The 16,876-nt window shown below is 35.8% G+C and overlaps 2 long non-coding RNA genes across 2 annotated transcripts in view; one reads left to right on the top strand and one right to left on the bottom strand.

Annotated features, from left to right (window-relative positions):
* The window catches only part of LOC118483826, a 36,112-nt gene extending 19,236 nt beyond the window's left edge, over positions 1 to 16,876 (top strand). The window contains exons 2-3 of the long non-coding RNA XR_004871781.1: positions 14,349 to 14,447; positions 16,608 to 16,876. This is a non-coding gene — a long non-coding RNA (uncharacterized LOC118483826). The remainder of the gene's footprint in view (positions 1 to 14,348; positions 14,448 to 16,607) is intronic.
* Positions 2,665 to 5,668, bottom strand: LOC110865414. Its single transcript, XR_002550650.1, has 3 exons — positions 5,539 to 5,668; positions 4,316 to 4,400; positions 2,665 to 2,893 (listed from the first exon to the last, which is right to left on the bottom strand). It is a non-coding gene; the product is annotated as an uncharacterized LOC110865414 (long non-coding RNA).

The following is a 16,876-nucleotide window of genomic DNA, read 5'->3' as shown; positions in this document are numbered from 1 at the left end:
TTTGTGGATTGCTTAGTGGTTGACTTAACTTCAATTAAGCCATCATATATCATGTAACATCACATCTTTTCTGGAACTATCTTCTAAAGTCGAATTTTTACTAGTATAACTACTAAGAACCCTAAAAATCATCATCATCTTGTAAAACCCACAACCCACCTTCAAGGTGTTCATGGAGTTTTCCAAATTGGGTCATGATTTCACTTGTAATTGGTTGAGTCTAACCTCTAAACACCAAATAGATTCTAAACTAACCAAATAACACTCATGCAACATCAAATTTCCAGATTTCACAATATCATGAGAATTTCAAGCAAAGAATTAACACAAGTTTTTACATACCTTGGAATCCTCTCGTGATGAGGATCACTAATCTATGTTTAGATTTTGTTTTTGATCAGAATTGAGCCTTCAATTTGATGTTTTAGTGAGTTTAGGGTTTTGGAATGGGGGTGTCGCCCCCTTCTGCTTTCTTGATCGACCAACACTCCAAAATTTAGAGTGTTTGGTTACTAATTGTTATTTAGTTTTAATTTTTGACAATTCCAGCCCCTCAATTTTGCTCTACTCATTATTTAGTAGGTTTTAACCTTTCATGGGTTATTTCTAGTCTATCAACTAACTAGGTTAAAAGTTTCTAGTTAGTAAACTCCCGTTTATTAATAATTTATAATTTTTAACAATAAGTTTTATATTTTCGGGGTGTTACACTATACTGGGATATTGACAGTCCGTAATTTAATCCTTTACAGTCTTAGTTTTTATGCGGGGATTCTTAACTGATTTCCTCGCTTTATTCCATCTAACCCGTAGGTTTTATCACTTAGCCTTATGGGCTATTTTTGATTAGACATTCACCTCTTTAAGGCGAAGTCCTTGTAACTTCTTTCTAATCATGACCCGTGGGTCGTTTTAGTCCGTATATCTCTCATTTGTTTATAACCCTAAAGGTTATGTTGATCCCGTAGATCACTCTTTTTACTCGTGTCTTATTAAAATATATATTTGGTGTCAAAGCACTCTTTTTACGTTTGAAACTCATTTGTCTCAAGCTTACCGTTATCCGGCTTGCGCTTACTTACGCCTTCAAGCATTATACTTTATTCAACCCGTTCAATCTCAAAATAGTTGAATATAATGATCAGAATTTCTGTTTACGAAATTTTTATGGTCTTTTAGTCATAACTCATAATCCGAGTCTTTTGACTTTAAATTCATGTTCTCGTTTCTCGGTTTACGCATGTGTTTAATTCTTACCCATCAACCGGGTGTTTTACCAAAGTCGTTATTATTGCAATCCTCCCGGTATGCATTAAGACCTCGCTTCATTTTTATATTCTGACTTTGTCTTTAAGTTCGACGTTTTACAAAAATGACCCGTTAAGGGACATATTTGCATTTTCCGGGTTCGAGTGCAAGTACACGCCCTCCCATTGCTTGTCTAAATCATTTTTCATGTTTGCGTTTTCTGGGTTCGAGTGTAAGTACACTCCCTCCCAATACTTGTCTAAATCATTTTACATGCTTGTGTTTTCTGGGTTCGAGTGTAAGTACACTCCCTCCCAATACTTGTCTAAATCATTTTACATGCTTGTGTTTTATGGGTTCGAGTGTATGTACACTCCTTCCCAATACTCGTCTAAATCATTTTACATGCTTGTGTTTTCTGGGTTCGAGTGTAAGTACACTCCTTCCCAATACTCGTCTAAATCATTTTACATGCTTGTGTTTTCTGGGTTCGAGTGTAAGTACACTCCCTCCCAATACTTGTCTAAATCATTTTACATGCTTGTTTGTCCCTTCACCCGGGCTCATTATCCTAATGTAATACGCTCCCGTCACTTGGTTGTGCATTTACATTATTATCAAATATTTTGCTTATCTGATTCATTTGGGTACTTTTTAATTAGTCCCATTCACCCTGCCCTTACTACATCGGATGTAAACGTGTCCGCCATAAGAAGTTCATGGTATCATAAGCCACTACTTACTTGGCCAGAGTAAGCGATTAACATATGACACACATGACCTATTTATAGTTTTCACATCACGCCCTATGTAAGTAACGCCTCTATTTGTTTCTCTTGGAAACAATATCCCGAATACATTTTCTATTCGGGTTTTTCCAAGTTTTTAATCTACATATGCAACTTTCAATTTCTACTCGTTTGTTGCATATTGCTATTTGTGCGATTATATTTAAAAACACGCACCTGGTAATGCTTGCCCCGACGGGCGTTTCTTGCCATTAACCTTGTTCGCGGTCGTTACGCGATTTAGTCCTTAGTGAGCATGCTCCTATCGTCATACTTCGGACCGTTCCTCTATCATATCCTTAATTTGTTCAACTCTTGTCATCTTTAAATGCAAGTGTCCATCAATCAAGATATTCACGAAAGTTAGTAATATCAACTTCAATAATCGCCTGTATTATAGTACAAGGCTTTTTCTACTATACACGTCAACGCGCGTATTTTTGTCAACTATATCAATCATTTAATTGGGGTAACGTGTTTTACACGGTAACCCTATGTGTTGTCTACAACACTTTAATACGCTAGACCATTAGCATACATGCACTTACCGGATTTGCGATCAAGCCTCGAACCGAACACACCTTACTCTTTAACCATGAGCTCTGATTACCAACTTGTAACACCCAAGTTACTAAATTACAATTTTACATGAAAATACCACAATTAGATGTGTAGTTAAGACCACACATACTGTACAAAATGCGGGTTTATTAAATCTTTTACAAATCATAAGTTATCCAACAAACGTAATTGAGTTCGTTGTTAAAATTTACAACGTGGCAATGTGCCGAAGCGTGTATCTATATCGTGTTCGGTCCTTCGTTGAGCTTGATCGTCTTCCGGCATCCAAGGTGTACCTACATTTCATAAACATGAAATGCTTTAGTCATACAGGACTTAAAACGTGTCTAAACGAGTCCGAGAAACAATTGATAACAAAAACAAAAATTTCAACCTGACCTCCACCGTAAATTACGGTGGCACCGTAATTTACGGTGGCCACTGGTTTTACATACCCCTACCGTAAACCAGTAGGGGGCCACCGTAAGGCTTTTCATCTCCACCGTAAATTACGGTGGCACCGTAATTTACGGTGGACCCTGCATCCAGTTTTCCATTTTTGCCGTAATTTGACACGAAATCTTCCGTATCTTTCAAACTGCTTGTCCGTTTGGCCTACCGTTTCTTCCTACATGTTTGTAATTCGCTTCTCCATCATTTGGAGTTAAAATCCGACATTCGGCTTAACAAAATTTAAGACTTCTAAGTCTTCGGCTTATTACCCTTTATACCAAATTTTGACCCGGTTATGCGTTTTATCAAACAAACGTATTTATTTGATTCCTATATTTCATACACTTCATCAACTCATTGTGATATACCATATTAGGTTCTAATCATAGGTTTATTCACAAATTAAACCCGTTTTCACTAGTATGCTTATTTTGACCCGTTAAGGATATTTTAAGCACTTTTAAGCTCAATTTCGCTTTCATTCTAATCCAGCGTTGTAACCTATAGCTCTTATCTAGTACTCTTCCATCACAACTAAATGTGTGTTGGATTTAAAGTAGATATCTATGTGTTCCGAATTTATACCTCTTGAAATATCATTTTACGGCAAAGACTCATATGGAGTCTTTTGGCCCAAGAATTACATCTTTCCCTACCCGTACTCGTTCTAAACTTTTGTTTAATCATAAGACTCCTTTCCAAACAACCTCTAAGAGTTGTTTGTTCAATTTAGCCTACAAGGGTGTTTTGGTCGATTTTGGTCCTTCTTTTACAATGAAGGGCTATCACCAATTATTCGACCAAATTAGCACTTTTACATACATCATAAATAAGCGTACCTGGCTCGGATCAACAAATAGACCCGATTTTAATACCTTGCTTTATATTCGCTAATTAAGAACGATGCGAATATCCATTGGATATCTATTCCTGTAAGCATATGACTCGACAAAAGAATCATTAGTCTATATAGTCAAAAGGTGATGTCTACACTTTTTGACCCGTTTGGCCGAATTGACCGTTTATCTTTGCGAGATAATATTTATTATCATCTCATCTACATGACTCGCTCCTTTTAACACCGTATGCTCATTTTATTTATAAACCGTTTATTACCACTTTCGGCTCTTTATGTCTTACGCGGGAAAGCGTCTTTTAAAACTAACGATTATTGTCAACGTGTGACTAAATTACCATTTGTCTTATTCGTAGTAATACGACAAAAGAACATTCTAAAATATATGACTAGTGTAAGTTATACTTACCTTGCATCCTTGCGAGCTTCATACTTGAATTCTATCCATTTGACCCGTTCATTTCCAAGCTCCTACCTAGCTTGTCAGAGTCAAACTACCATATCATATCCACAAGATGATTAGATTAGTCAACCATTAATATGACCATCACACCTTATGGATTCACACACTTATTCATCAAAGTATGCTATTTATTCAACAACTATATTATTTACTTATTTATTTTTTTGTCATAATTCTTTCCATTCACTAACCATTTGACCCGTTAGTCAAGTTATTTATACAAACTAGTTAGTAAGTGATTTTGAACACTTTAAGCATGTCATATAAAGTGTTACTTGTTCCTAACAATAAATACTTCATGACTAAACAAGTATACGCAATCATATGTCTTTTTCTTGGTTAAAAAGAACATTACTAAAGTGCAGCGATTTTGTATTCAGCTGCTGTAATTGACCATTTTGACCCATTTAAAAGCTGAATTAGATCAACATGTTCAAAAATGGATCGTAGAACTCTGAAATAGCTTTCTAGGCATATATGGTACGTCTTCTAACGATGTTCCTATGATTTTATATGATTTTTACAAAATCAGCTCTGAAGTAAAAAAAAAATGCTTCCAATCAGCTTGCTGTCAAAACAGTTCAGCCGACTTCGGACACTGTTTTGACCCGTTTAACATCAGAATTTAACAAACATGTTCAAACATAAAACGTAGTATGTTTCAATAGCTTTCTGAGCATATAAGGCTCAACCTCACAGGTCGTTCCAATGATTTTATATGATTTTTTTAAAACTGCAGCCCAATAATTTTTAATCCCAATCAGTTTTGTTATATTTTCTTGTTCAAGCATTTCATGAAGCACCTTGTGTGCAATCACGAAACATCAAATTTCTCCAGCCCATTTAAGTGTTCTAAACCCTTAAATTCTAGCATAAGTAACAAGTACTAACATCAAACTTCAAATCCAACTTCAAGGAGTTCTACTAACACAATTTAACCATTATGATTCTAGGGTTCATCATGTTTCTACAAAACTCATTTAGCACATAATCGGGTGATCATGAATTCACAATTATGAACATCAATTCAACAAGTACATGACTAGGGTTTACTCCTAGACATAGTTTCATCACTAATTTCACCCAAACAACAAACATGCAAGTTCAGATTCGAGTTCTCTAGGTTTGCTCAGAATTTCAACTAGAGATTTCTCAAGAAATTTACATACCTCATGACTCCTTTTTCAATGGAGATCACTAATTCATACTCGGATTTTGATTTGGACTTGATTTGCCCCTTCAATTTGATGAAATTGTGTTGATTAGGGTTTGACCCTTCTTGGTCGCCCCTGAGCTCGATCCAGAATACACACTGTGTGTGTGTGTTTGTGTTTGTTTTTATTAAATAACTTTTCTAGTTATCCCGCTTTAACCCCTCGTGTTTGGTTCGTTATTAAGTAGGCCACAACCTACTTATTTCTTTTAACAATTTTCCCACTTATTAACTAGGTTAAATATTCCTAGTTAACTTAGCGGGTTCGGGAATATTTATGACTAAGTTTGTTTTAGGTCCCGTTAACTCGGGCCTTCTAAGCTTTTATTTCTTAAAAGCTTTTATTCACTTTTTATTTATTATTAGGATTAATTATTTAAATCCTAATATTTACCGGGTAAATTTTTACCACTAAAAGTATTTTACCCGTCTTTACTATTAACGTGGTTTGATTACCAAAGCCGTTTTCGGGGTGTTACATGGATGTTATTATGTATAAGCATATATGCTAATGTCACACCCCGACCACGTAAAACAACAAATCGTGGCGGAAACGTCGGGGAGTGTTGTAACAGAATCATTGTTTCACAACCATGGATCAAATAGTTTTGTTTTATTTAATTTATTGAACTCAATGTTTTGGTACAATTCAGATAAATACAAATAATTGTTTCTCAGTTTTAAAGTCGCTAAGGCACAAGTCCATCCTATGTGTAGCATGCATCAACAATCATCACAAAGTAGTACCTGAAACATATATGAAAATAGGTACGTCAGCATAAAAATGCCTGTGAGTAACATAGGATTTTATGAATTAGATTCATGGCTTTGGATAAAGGAGGAAAAGGTTTTATGTTTTCAAAATAGCCATGAATCCAATGTAAAAAGTTTTGTTTCTGAAAACGTGTCGTTTTGTAAAAGGGTTTATAGTATATACAAAATATACTTTGGTTTTGGAAAGTTTGTATAAATAGTATAACAAAGTATACTTTAGTTTTGAAATAGTTAATAGGTAGTATATCGAAATATACTTTAGTAATTAAAATATTAGATTTGGTAGTATATCTCAAGTATACTTTAGTTTAAGGATAAAAGTATTGGTAGTATATCAAATTATACTTCGGTTTGAAAATAGCATATCAATTATGCTTTGGTTTAAAAATAGCATATCAACTATGCTTTGGTAGTATATCAAATTATACTTTAGTTTATGAAATAACAAAGTAGGTAGTATATCAAACTATACTTTGGTTTAAAATAACAAGATTGGTAGTATATCAAACTATACTTTGGTAAACAGTAGCATATCAAACTATGCTTTTGGTAATTAACAAAGTAGTATGTTAAAACATATGTTGGATTTTGTACTTAGTATATCAAAATATACTTTGGTAGATCACATTTGAGAGTACATCAAACTGTACTTTTGTAGTATATCAACATATACAAAGAAAGTGTGATTTGGTATTCATTCAAGCCTTAGTGTATCAAACTACACTTTGGAGACTATAGAAATACCACGAAGGCAATTTCTATTTGGTTAAAATTTGGTTTCTGACATTCCATACAACAGGAATGGGGTGTCTAGTCCTATAGCGCTATATCATACTACCAATCGGCTGGGTGAATGTGTAAAAATGGTACAATCCAACAATTTGTTTATTAAGTTTTGGAAAATCAGTGTTTAAACCATAGGTAATTGTTTAATTTGTCAAAAGAATATGTATTAAGCATGTGTAATCATATAGTTTAAAATCAGGAAAATAACAGATAGGCATATATGTTTCACCCCAAAACAATTGAAAACAGTAAAAGAGGGGACTATGTACTCACTTGAGATTGCAAGTATCCTTGATTAAGTGTCTTAACAAAGCTCGGGAAATCAAGGAATCAAGTGGCACCTAGTATGGATCACTATGTTAAACAATCGGATCCTAAATCGGAAGATAGGATAGAATGAAGTTCTATAAATCAAATGAGTATTGCAACTCATATGGCATGATTTAATAGACCTAACATTCTGATTTGGAAGTTTACCTAAGTGCTTTTGACCCGTTTCGACCCATTATGGTAGTATAAGCCACTATAATGCGTCGTTTGCGTAAAACTTATGTTCGGATGGTTAACTATGTGCTATGTCAAGTCTTACATGCCCAATTATCCCTAAACATGTTACTAATTCAGATTATATGTCAAAAATATGTTCACATAATCAAAATATGGATTTTAGCTTCAAAAGGGCATTTTGGTCATTTCCTATGGGCATACAAGCTAACTAGCATACGACTAACCAATCCTATGTGATCATAAGGTATAACCTCAGTGGTTATTCCCTATGCAACTATGATCACTAACTAAGCTTGGTCGGATCTTAAAGATCGACCAAATGGGTCGGGTTCGAAAGGCTAAGCGGTTGTTTAGACCGCTTACCTTACGACCCTAAACAAGCACTAATCTAATAGTGTCGAGTTAAACATGTCAAAACATGTCTAACCTACTGATTTGGTATCAAAACGAAGCGTTTTGATACCCTAAAGTAGTTCCGTTGCAAAATGCGTGCTAAAACGCGTTTTGACCGAAACTTTGACTCGACACTACAACTAGTTAACGTGGTAATCAGCGGCTATAATCACGAAGGATTATAACTATCGTGATTACAATCACGTTTCAAAGTTCAATTGAACTTTGACTTGACCAATTGATGGTCAAAACCGAAAGTCAAACTGTCGGCCAAACGTTTGACTTTTTGCACAAATTAAGGAAAAAGCCAATAAAAGAATGAAAGAATCTCACTTAGGGTCCTTGCTATCTTTTCAACAAAGAAGACAAAGTCCCAATTCAGCTTAGGAGAGCTCCCAAGCAGATGTAGAGAGGAGAGAATGAGAATGAGCAAGGAATTGAGGAGGTTTGGCATACTATTTATAGTTGTGGTGAGGCTCTAGGATCATTCCAAGTGGTTTGTTTAGCCATTAAGCAAGAAATCTTGACCCTCCAATTGTCACAAGCAGGTACAAAGCCTTGGTGACCACTTAAACTTGCTTAACACACCAAGAATTTACCAAAACAGCCCCTGAATTTGCAAACTGTTGCGGAAAACAGACTTTCTGCCCAGATGTGATCATCGCGTAGCGCGACGAAATAGGCAAGGGATGGTCGCGCTACGCTACCATGTGTCTGATTCAGCAAAGTTTCAAAAATGACAGAAATGGTCCCTGCACGTGTTTAAGCTTGTTTTTGACGTTTTAAACCCCGTTAACCTCATTTTAAGGCTCTAAAATGAAGTTAAAGTATAGGGGACTCAAAACATGCTCGAAAACATCTCGGATGTCGGTTCGTTTGGTCGTACGATCGCGTTGTTCGGTTAATTACGACGGAACTCAAACGGATGCGAAAACAAACCAAATTAAGCGACGGATGGAATTTTTTGCTTGCCGATCACTAAAATAAAAATATTTTAGTGTGTACAAAAATTTTGGATGTCCAGATGTGTCCAGAACGTAAGATATGCGCGAAAATGCAAACTTATGCCATTTTTGACACTTTTAGTCCCTGTAAGATCATATAAGCATGTTTTCGCACACCGAACCTATCAAAGCTTATTTCTAAGCTATGTTTAGGTTATATATGGTATGTTTAGCTTATGATCAAGTTCCGGACTATTCGTTACCTTACGAATCGGTATAGTTTCGCAGTTTGACGCAAATAGTCCCTGCGATCGAATAAACTTGTTTTTGCCATACCAAACCTTCCAAAACTTATTTCTAAGTTATGTAAAGGTCATTTAAAGTATGTTAAGCCTATTTCACTATTCCGGAGTGTTTGTTGCTCTAAAACTGATTACGTTTACGCACCAGTGCGCATATAACTTTCCAGAAAGCGATTTAAAGCTCGGAATTGAACAAGAATTGATATGTGCAAAGGATACACATATTTATACAAATCCCAGGTATGAAACACAATGTTTCATAGGTTTGGCATTTGTTTGGTGTTCGTGGTGACACAGGTGTCACAGTCTCCCCTACTTTAGGAAATTTCGTCCCGAAATTTAATTCTAGAGGAAACTTGTGAAGACAACTGTGATCGTTTCGCTTTCAAATGAATCCTTCGTTTCCCAAGTAGAACTCTAGGTCACGTTTGGATTCTTAGCGAATCTGTTAACTGCCAAAATGTCGTTGTTGTAGTACCAAAAACATGGGGTTTTGAACAACGGATAGGAGAATGTTTCCTATGAAGACTATTATAGGAAACTTGTGTGTGCTCGAAATCAGAGTCGGAGAATGCAAAATAAGATTGACATTGGTCAAGGTCCAGGACTTCTAGCAATTTAAATAACGCTACTTTCGCAATGTAATAAGGAACACTTATATATAGGAAGTACCAGCGGCGTATCCACCATGCCCTTTTACATTGCTCCCATCTCGTTATTCTCATCACTATAGGTCTTAACACATGACAAAACTTGCTGTGGTTTCTGTGCACTGAATTCTATAATTATGTATGCATCCATAATTACGTAATTCCTTGCACAGTCCGCACAGTTCATTTCATAATGTGTGGGGTAAAATCAATCGAACAAACATGAAATGACTTGACTAGATCACCAAAAGATATTTTTAATTAAATCAACGAACGATCTTTTTAACTAGATCAACACATGATCTCCTTATCTAGATCGTCGTATGATCTCTTTAAATAGACCATCTAAGGGATCTTTATAACTCGGAACCAAATAATCGTTTTGAATCAGCACTTTGGAATCCAAGGTTCTTACTATTTTCATAGAAGCCCCTTAAGGATTTAAGACAGTACTTTGAGTATCCTTCTGAGAATCAAATCATATGAAATACGAAAGATTCTACCAGGACTTAGATAACAAGTTTTGGAATTACACATAAACACAAAATCACCAAAAATTGTGTATTCGTTAATTTAGTTATTAGCTCGTTTGTGAATTTGAAGTACACTAGAAATCCAATCACGGACTTCAATTAGTACTTTAAAATATCCTCAAGAATCTAACTATGAAGATAGGAAGATCTTATAAGGATTTGGAATTTGTTTCTGTCGTTTTATAATATTCGTATTAGGACACATAAAGAATCCAATCAAGGACTTACGATAGCACCTTTATCAAATCAAAGATTTGAAATGGTACTTTAAGTATCTGATTAAGAATTGCACCTGTACTTTGTTTCTTAAAAGAAATTAGTACTTAGGATTTTTGGGAAGATCACAAATGATCATAGAATGAAGGAACCACACGAGTAGTTTGCTTTGTTAGGAACACAGTTCCTTGGCGTGAATATCGTAGGGGTATGTCAACACACACACCATCGGATCAGTTTTGGAAATAAAATTGGAACAACCATTTTATTTATAATAACTGAATTGTCTCAAATGTCAAAAGATAACAAACAAAGGAAATACAAAAGTCTAGTTATTCACTGCTGCATTGTCATTTGCATTTGCCTCGTTTATGTTGAATACTCGTCCACGTGCTGGATTTGTATTAACAAGTCTTGGGCAGTTGTTCCGGTAGTGAGTAAGATCACCACATTTATAGCACGATCCAGGTGGAAACCGTGCTTGAACAGCGGCAGGATTTGCAGCATTTTGGTTTTGGATAACATAGCGACATGTATTGACCAAGTGTCCCAATCGCCCACAGTGGGTACACTTGAGACACGGTGTTTGATTCACATGATGACGGTTGCATTTGTTGCACAAGGGTGCAGTACCAATATAGTTCTTCCTAGCACGAGGCTGTGCTGGCTGATTTGGTGCAACCTGATCATTCTGAGCGACTACTGCGAAGTTTTGTGAAGCCTTACGCTTCTTCGACTTCTTAGAGGACTCGGTCTGTTTATCCTTTAGTTTATCTTGTGCTATCTTGTCAGATGGTCTCGGATCGCCTTTTCGGAAAAGCTTACCCTTCCTGATTTAAGATTCAGTCAGGGTGGCAGATAGTTCAATGGCTTGTCTGACGGTAGTAGGGTTGCTACCAGTAACAATATCCTGAACTGGGTCAGGAAGACCATCGATGTATCTTTCAATCGCCTTATCCAAGGGCGTAACCATGGTAGGACATAACAGACTCAATTCCTCGTAACGATCAGTGTAGGCTCGATGTTCACCGCTGTCTTGTTTGAGATCATCGAATTCCCGTTCCAAAGCCCTAAGCTCATGACGAGGACAGAATTCCTTCATCATTAGAGCCCGAAGCTCTTCCCAGGTTTGTGCCATTGCTACATCGGCACCTCAATCCCTTATTATGCCGTTCCACCATGTGAGTGCTCTTTTCTGGAACACACTTGACGCGAACTCAACTTTTCGCTCGTTTGAGCATTGCACATGATGAAACGTGCTTTCGAGACTCTCAAACCACTGTAGGAGCCCCGTGGCCCCTTCAGACCCAGTAAATGTGAGTGGCTTAGCTGAGTTGAATGTTTTAAAGGTGCAGTGAACATTGTTATTGTTATTGTTTGCCTGATTTATCTGGGTGATAAGGTTCGGGAGCACAGCAGCGAATTGCTGAGCGATTAAGGCTGCCAAAGCGGCATCCTGAGCTGGATCACGTTGAGGAGGCATATTCTAAAAGAGCAAAGAAACATGAGGGAAAAACGAGTGAGATGTCATTGGATATTCAAAACTGGATGTTAAGAATATCGACAAAGCATAAGGATTGTGACCATTTGTTCGTTACTTAAAACAAACAAACGACACTGTGACAAATCAAAGTAAATGGGTCAATATAATGTATCACTGAAGACATGCTCTCCTATAAGTGAATACTCACCCCAAGAGTTCCCAGGTAAGAGTGACTGGTCCGATACTGCGGATTTGTACGAACACTCTAGCCTTAGACAGAAAACTCAGGGTACAGGCATTCACCCTTCCAGTTTGCACGTGTTCACATTATTTAGACCCAAACTTTGACAAGATTTTGAAAACACCAAAGGCTTAAAAGCCTAAAAACAAATCATCTAAGGATAGATGACTTCTTGTGATGTTTTGAAAAATTTTGACTCGAGAGAATGAATTGTGTTTTGTTTTTGTTAATCACCTAAGGATAGGTGAAGTGTATTGTTTTAAGACTAAACACAAGATAATTTGTGTTAGGGTCCTAGGAAGGTTATAGTCTAGGTCAAAGCATTACTAATAACCTAATTCCCTATAACCATTGGCTCTGATACCAACTTTTCTGTCACACCCCGACCACGTAAAACAACAAATCGTGGCGGAAACGTCGGGGAGTGTTGTAACAGAATCATTGTTTCACAACCATGGATCAAATAGTTTTGTTTTATTTAATTTATTGAACTCAATGTTTTGGTACAATTCAGATAAATACAAATAATTGTTTCTCAGTTTTAAAGTCGCTAAGGCACAAGTCCATCCTATGTGTAGCATGCATCAACAATCATCACAAAGCAGTACCTGAAACATATACGAAAATAGGTACGTCAGCATAAAAATGCCTGTGAGTAACATAGGATTTTATGAATTAGATTCATGGCTTTGGATAAAGGAGGAAAAGGTTTTATGTTTTCAAAATAGCCATGAATCCAATGTAAAAAGTTTTGTTTCTGAAAACGTGTCGTTTTGTAAAAGGGTTTATAGTATATACAAAATATACTTTGGTTTTGGAAAGTTTGTATAAATAGTATAACAAAGTATACTTTAGTTTTGAAATAGTTAATAGGTAGTATATCGAAATATACTTTAGTAATTAAAATATTAGATTTGGTAGTATATCTCAAGTATACTTTTTTTTTGGGTAAAGGGTTACCCCGGTGAATCTATTAAAATGCAACCGCAAATAAGTACAAGTAGTGAGGATGTGTTCCACACTAATTCATATACAGGACATGCCCTATATATGTAGAACAAATAAAAACCAAAAACCTATGACACCCCATTTCAAAAATGACAGAAATGGTCCCTGCACGTGTTTAAGCTTGTTTTTGACGTTTTAAACCCCGTTAACCTCATTTTAAGGCTCTAAAATGAAGTTAAAGTATAGGGGACTCAAAACATGCTCGAAAACATCTCGGATGTCGGTTCGTTTGGTCGTACGATCGCGTTGTTCGGTTAATTACGACGGAACTCAAACGGATGCGAAAACGAACCAAATTAAGCGACGGATGGAATTTTTTGCTTGCCGATCACTAAAATAAAAATATTTTAGTGTGTACAAAAATTTTGGATGTCCGGATGTGTCCAGAACGTAAGATATGCGCGAAAATGCAAACTTATGCCATTTTTGACACTTTTAGTCCCTGTAAGATCATATAAGCATGTTTTCGCACACCGAACCTATCAAAGATTATTTCTAAGCTATGTTTAGGTTATATATGGTATGTTTAGCTTATGATCAAGTTCCGAACTATTCGTTACCTTACGAATCGGTATAGTTTCGCAGTTTGACGCAAATAGTCCCTGCGATCGAATAAACTTGTTTTTGCCATACCAAACCTTCCAAAACTTATTTCTAAGTTATGTAAAGGTCATTTAAAGTATGTTAAGCCTATTTCACTATTCCGAAGTGTTTGTTGCGCTAAAACTGATTACGTTTACGCACCAGTGCGCATATAACTTTCCAGAAAGCGATTTAAAGCTCGGAATTGAACAAGAATTGATATGTGCAAAGGATACACATATTTATACAAATCCCAGGTATGAAACACAATGTTTCATAGGTTTGGCATTTGTTTGGTGTTCGTGGTGACACAGGTGTCACAGCTAACAATGTTGTAAACATGATAGCTTGAAAGAATAAGAACCATGTCAAGATGGACCAACTCATGGGAAGCAAACGGGTCAAAGAGGAGGCAAAGAAACTAGCATAAACATGGCGAGCACAAGGTAAGTGATTTCCATAATCACTTCTTAGTTTGTTTAAGTAATATAATTTTAATTATTAAGTTCATATGAAGTTGAGGTCAAATCAATAGATTATTTTGATAAATGCATGAACGGGTCGAATAATTCGTAGATGAATAATAAGCCGAACACGTATAAGTTAAGAAATTCCTTAACTCGGATGTTGGATTTCAAGTTCACATGATAGAATGTTAATTTACAATCATGTAGGAAGAAACGGAGGTTAAACGGGTAAACGGTTTGAAAGTTACGCAAGTTTTAGCGTAAACGGACGAAACAAAGACACAGGTGCCGTAAATTACGCCCCAGGCCGGAATTTACGGCCTCCCCTGCATCAGCATCATGTTTAAGGCCGTAAACAGCAGGCAGGCCGTATTTTACTGGGTAGGCCGTAATTTACGTCCCCTGGGGGTTTGGACGGTTTCCTTTTATAAGATTTTGACCGAATGTGTTATACATGCGAATGGATGGAACTTGTTTATAAGTAAGTCTATTATCGGATGGTCATATGCATGACTAGGGAGGTGTGTTAATTAAGTTAAGTGAATAGGATGGTATGTAGGTATGAATAATTGGAGTCATGGTGAGTTTAAGTCGTATAAACTAGTATGCGTGATGTGTATAGAAGATATATATATATATATATATATATATATATATATATATATATATATATATATATATATAGGGTAGGGCTAGATAGAAAACCCTATCTATATAAAAAACCCTAGAAAACCCAACCTCCCGACATTTTTTTTTTGAAAAAAAATAACACATGTAATATACATGTTTTTAAGAGTTTTGGGCCAAAAAAATCAAAAAAGCGCCGAAGGGATAATTTAAAAAAAAATTTTTCAGCAACTTTCAGCATTTTTGTCTAACACATGTTAGGCACTGAATTTTGTTTATTTTTTTTTTAAATCCCTTCGGCGCTTTTTTGTTTTTTTTTTTTGGCCCAAAACACTCTAAAACATGTATATTACATGTGTAATTTTTTTCAAAAAAAAAATGTCGGGAGGTTGGGTAAAAATGGGGGGAGATTTGGGTTTCTAGAGTTTTCTAAGAATTTGAGGGTTTTTTGTCTAGCATTACCCTATATATATATATATATATATATATATATATGTAGGGGAATGTTCAAATGAAAACCACTAGTTATTGTGAAAACTAGAAAACTAACTAAAACCCACTAAAAAGGAGGGAGGGAAGACTTTTAATGAAGGAGGGGTAAAATTGGAACAAAAAATATATAACTTTTCAAACATTTCTCATTTCTCCATACGTTATCATTTTAAAACAAAAATGGCACCATAAGATCACAAATTTTCTTATCTTTCATTCAAGTATATTCGAGCATATTTTTTATGACATAAAAAAAGATTTATGGTGTCGTCTTGTTTTCAATACTATTATTATAGTAGTGCACATGTGCAATATAACATGTACTACAATGTGCATTACATGCTTAAAATTAGTTTTTTGATTCTAGTTTAGCTTTTAGAGTTAGTTTTTTTGGAGGTTTAGGATTAGGATTAGGTTTTTGGGTGTGGGGGGAGGGGGTTTAGGTTTTTGGGGGGTGGGGGGGTTAGGTTTTTTTCGGGTTTATGTTTAGGGTTTAGTTTTAGGTTTTCGGGAGGGTGGGGGGTGGGGGGGTTTAGGTTTTTGGGGGGGGGGTGGTTAGGCTTTTGGTGGGAGGGTGAATTTAGGTTTTTTTGGGGGGGGGGGGTTTAGGTTTTTGGGGGTGTCGGTGGGGGGTGGGTTAAGTGGTTTAGGCTTTCCGTATTAGTGCACATGTGCAGTACAACCAAAAAATTATTTTTTTTTTTTTTTTTTTGAAATTTTTTTTCCATATATAAAAAGTAGCGATTTTTCTAAAAAAAAATTGTAAAAAAAAAAATTATGTTTCTTAGGTTTTTTTAGGCTTTTTTAGTTAGTTTTCGAGTTTTCACAATAAAAGTGGTTTTCATTTGAACCATCCCCTATATATGTATGTACATAATTATGCGAAAGGCGTACATTGTGGTTTAGTTAAATAGATGCATATAAATGGTTGGCGACCTTTTTACGAAGATGTAGTACTTGAATATGTTGAGATTATGGGTTTGCTAACCAAGTTATTATTAAGTATGTTTGAAAGTGCAGGTTTATGAATGTCGGACTTTCGAAGTGTTGATATAGTAATGAAATGATTGAATGTTGGAAGGATAATCGGGTTGAAGTAACTTAAGCGGTTAGAATATGCTATGGACGTTTTAGTTTATACAATATTTTATGTTTGGTCGTCACCACCTACTAACGGGTTAGTTGTATGAGAGTATATGTCATACCCATTTAATTGGGTAATCGAATGCGTAAGAGAAATGAAAGTACGTACACGAATGGAACTAAAATGACGGTTTTATAAGCAAACA

The sequence above is a fragment of the Helianthus annuus genome, chromosome 11 (genome assembly GCF_002127325.2).
Source record: "Helianthus annuus cultivar XRQ/B chromosome 11, HanXRQr2.0-SUNRISE, whole genome shotgun sequence".
NCBI lineage: Eukaryota > Viridiplantae > Streptophyta > Magnoliopsida > Asterales > Asteraceae > Helianthus > Helianthus annuus.
The sequence above is the reverse complement of the archived record's forward strand: the minus strand, read 5'-3'. Positions and strand labels throughout refer to the sequence as shown.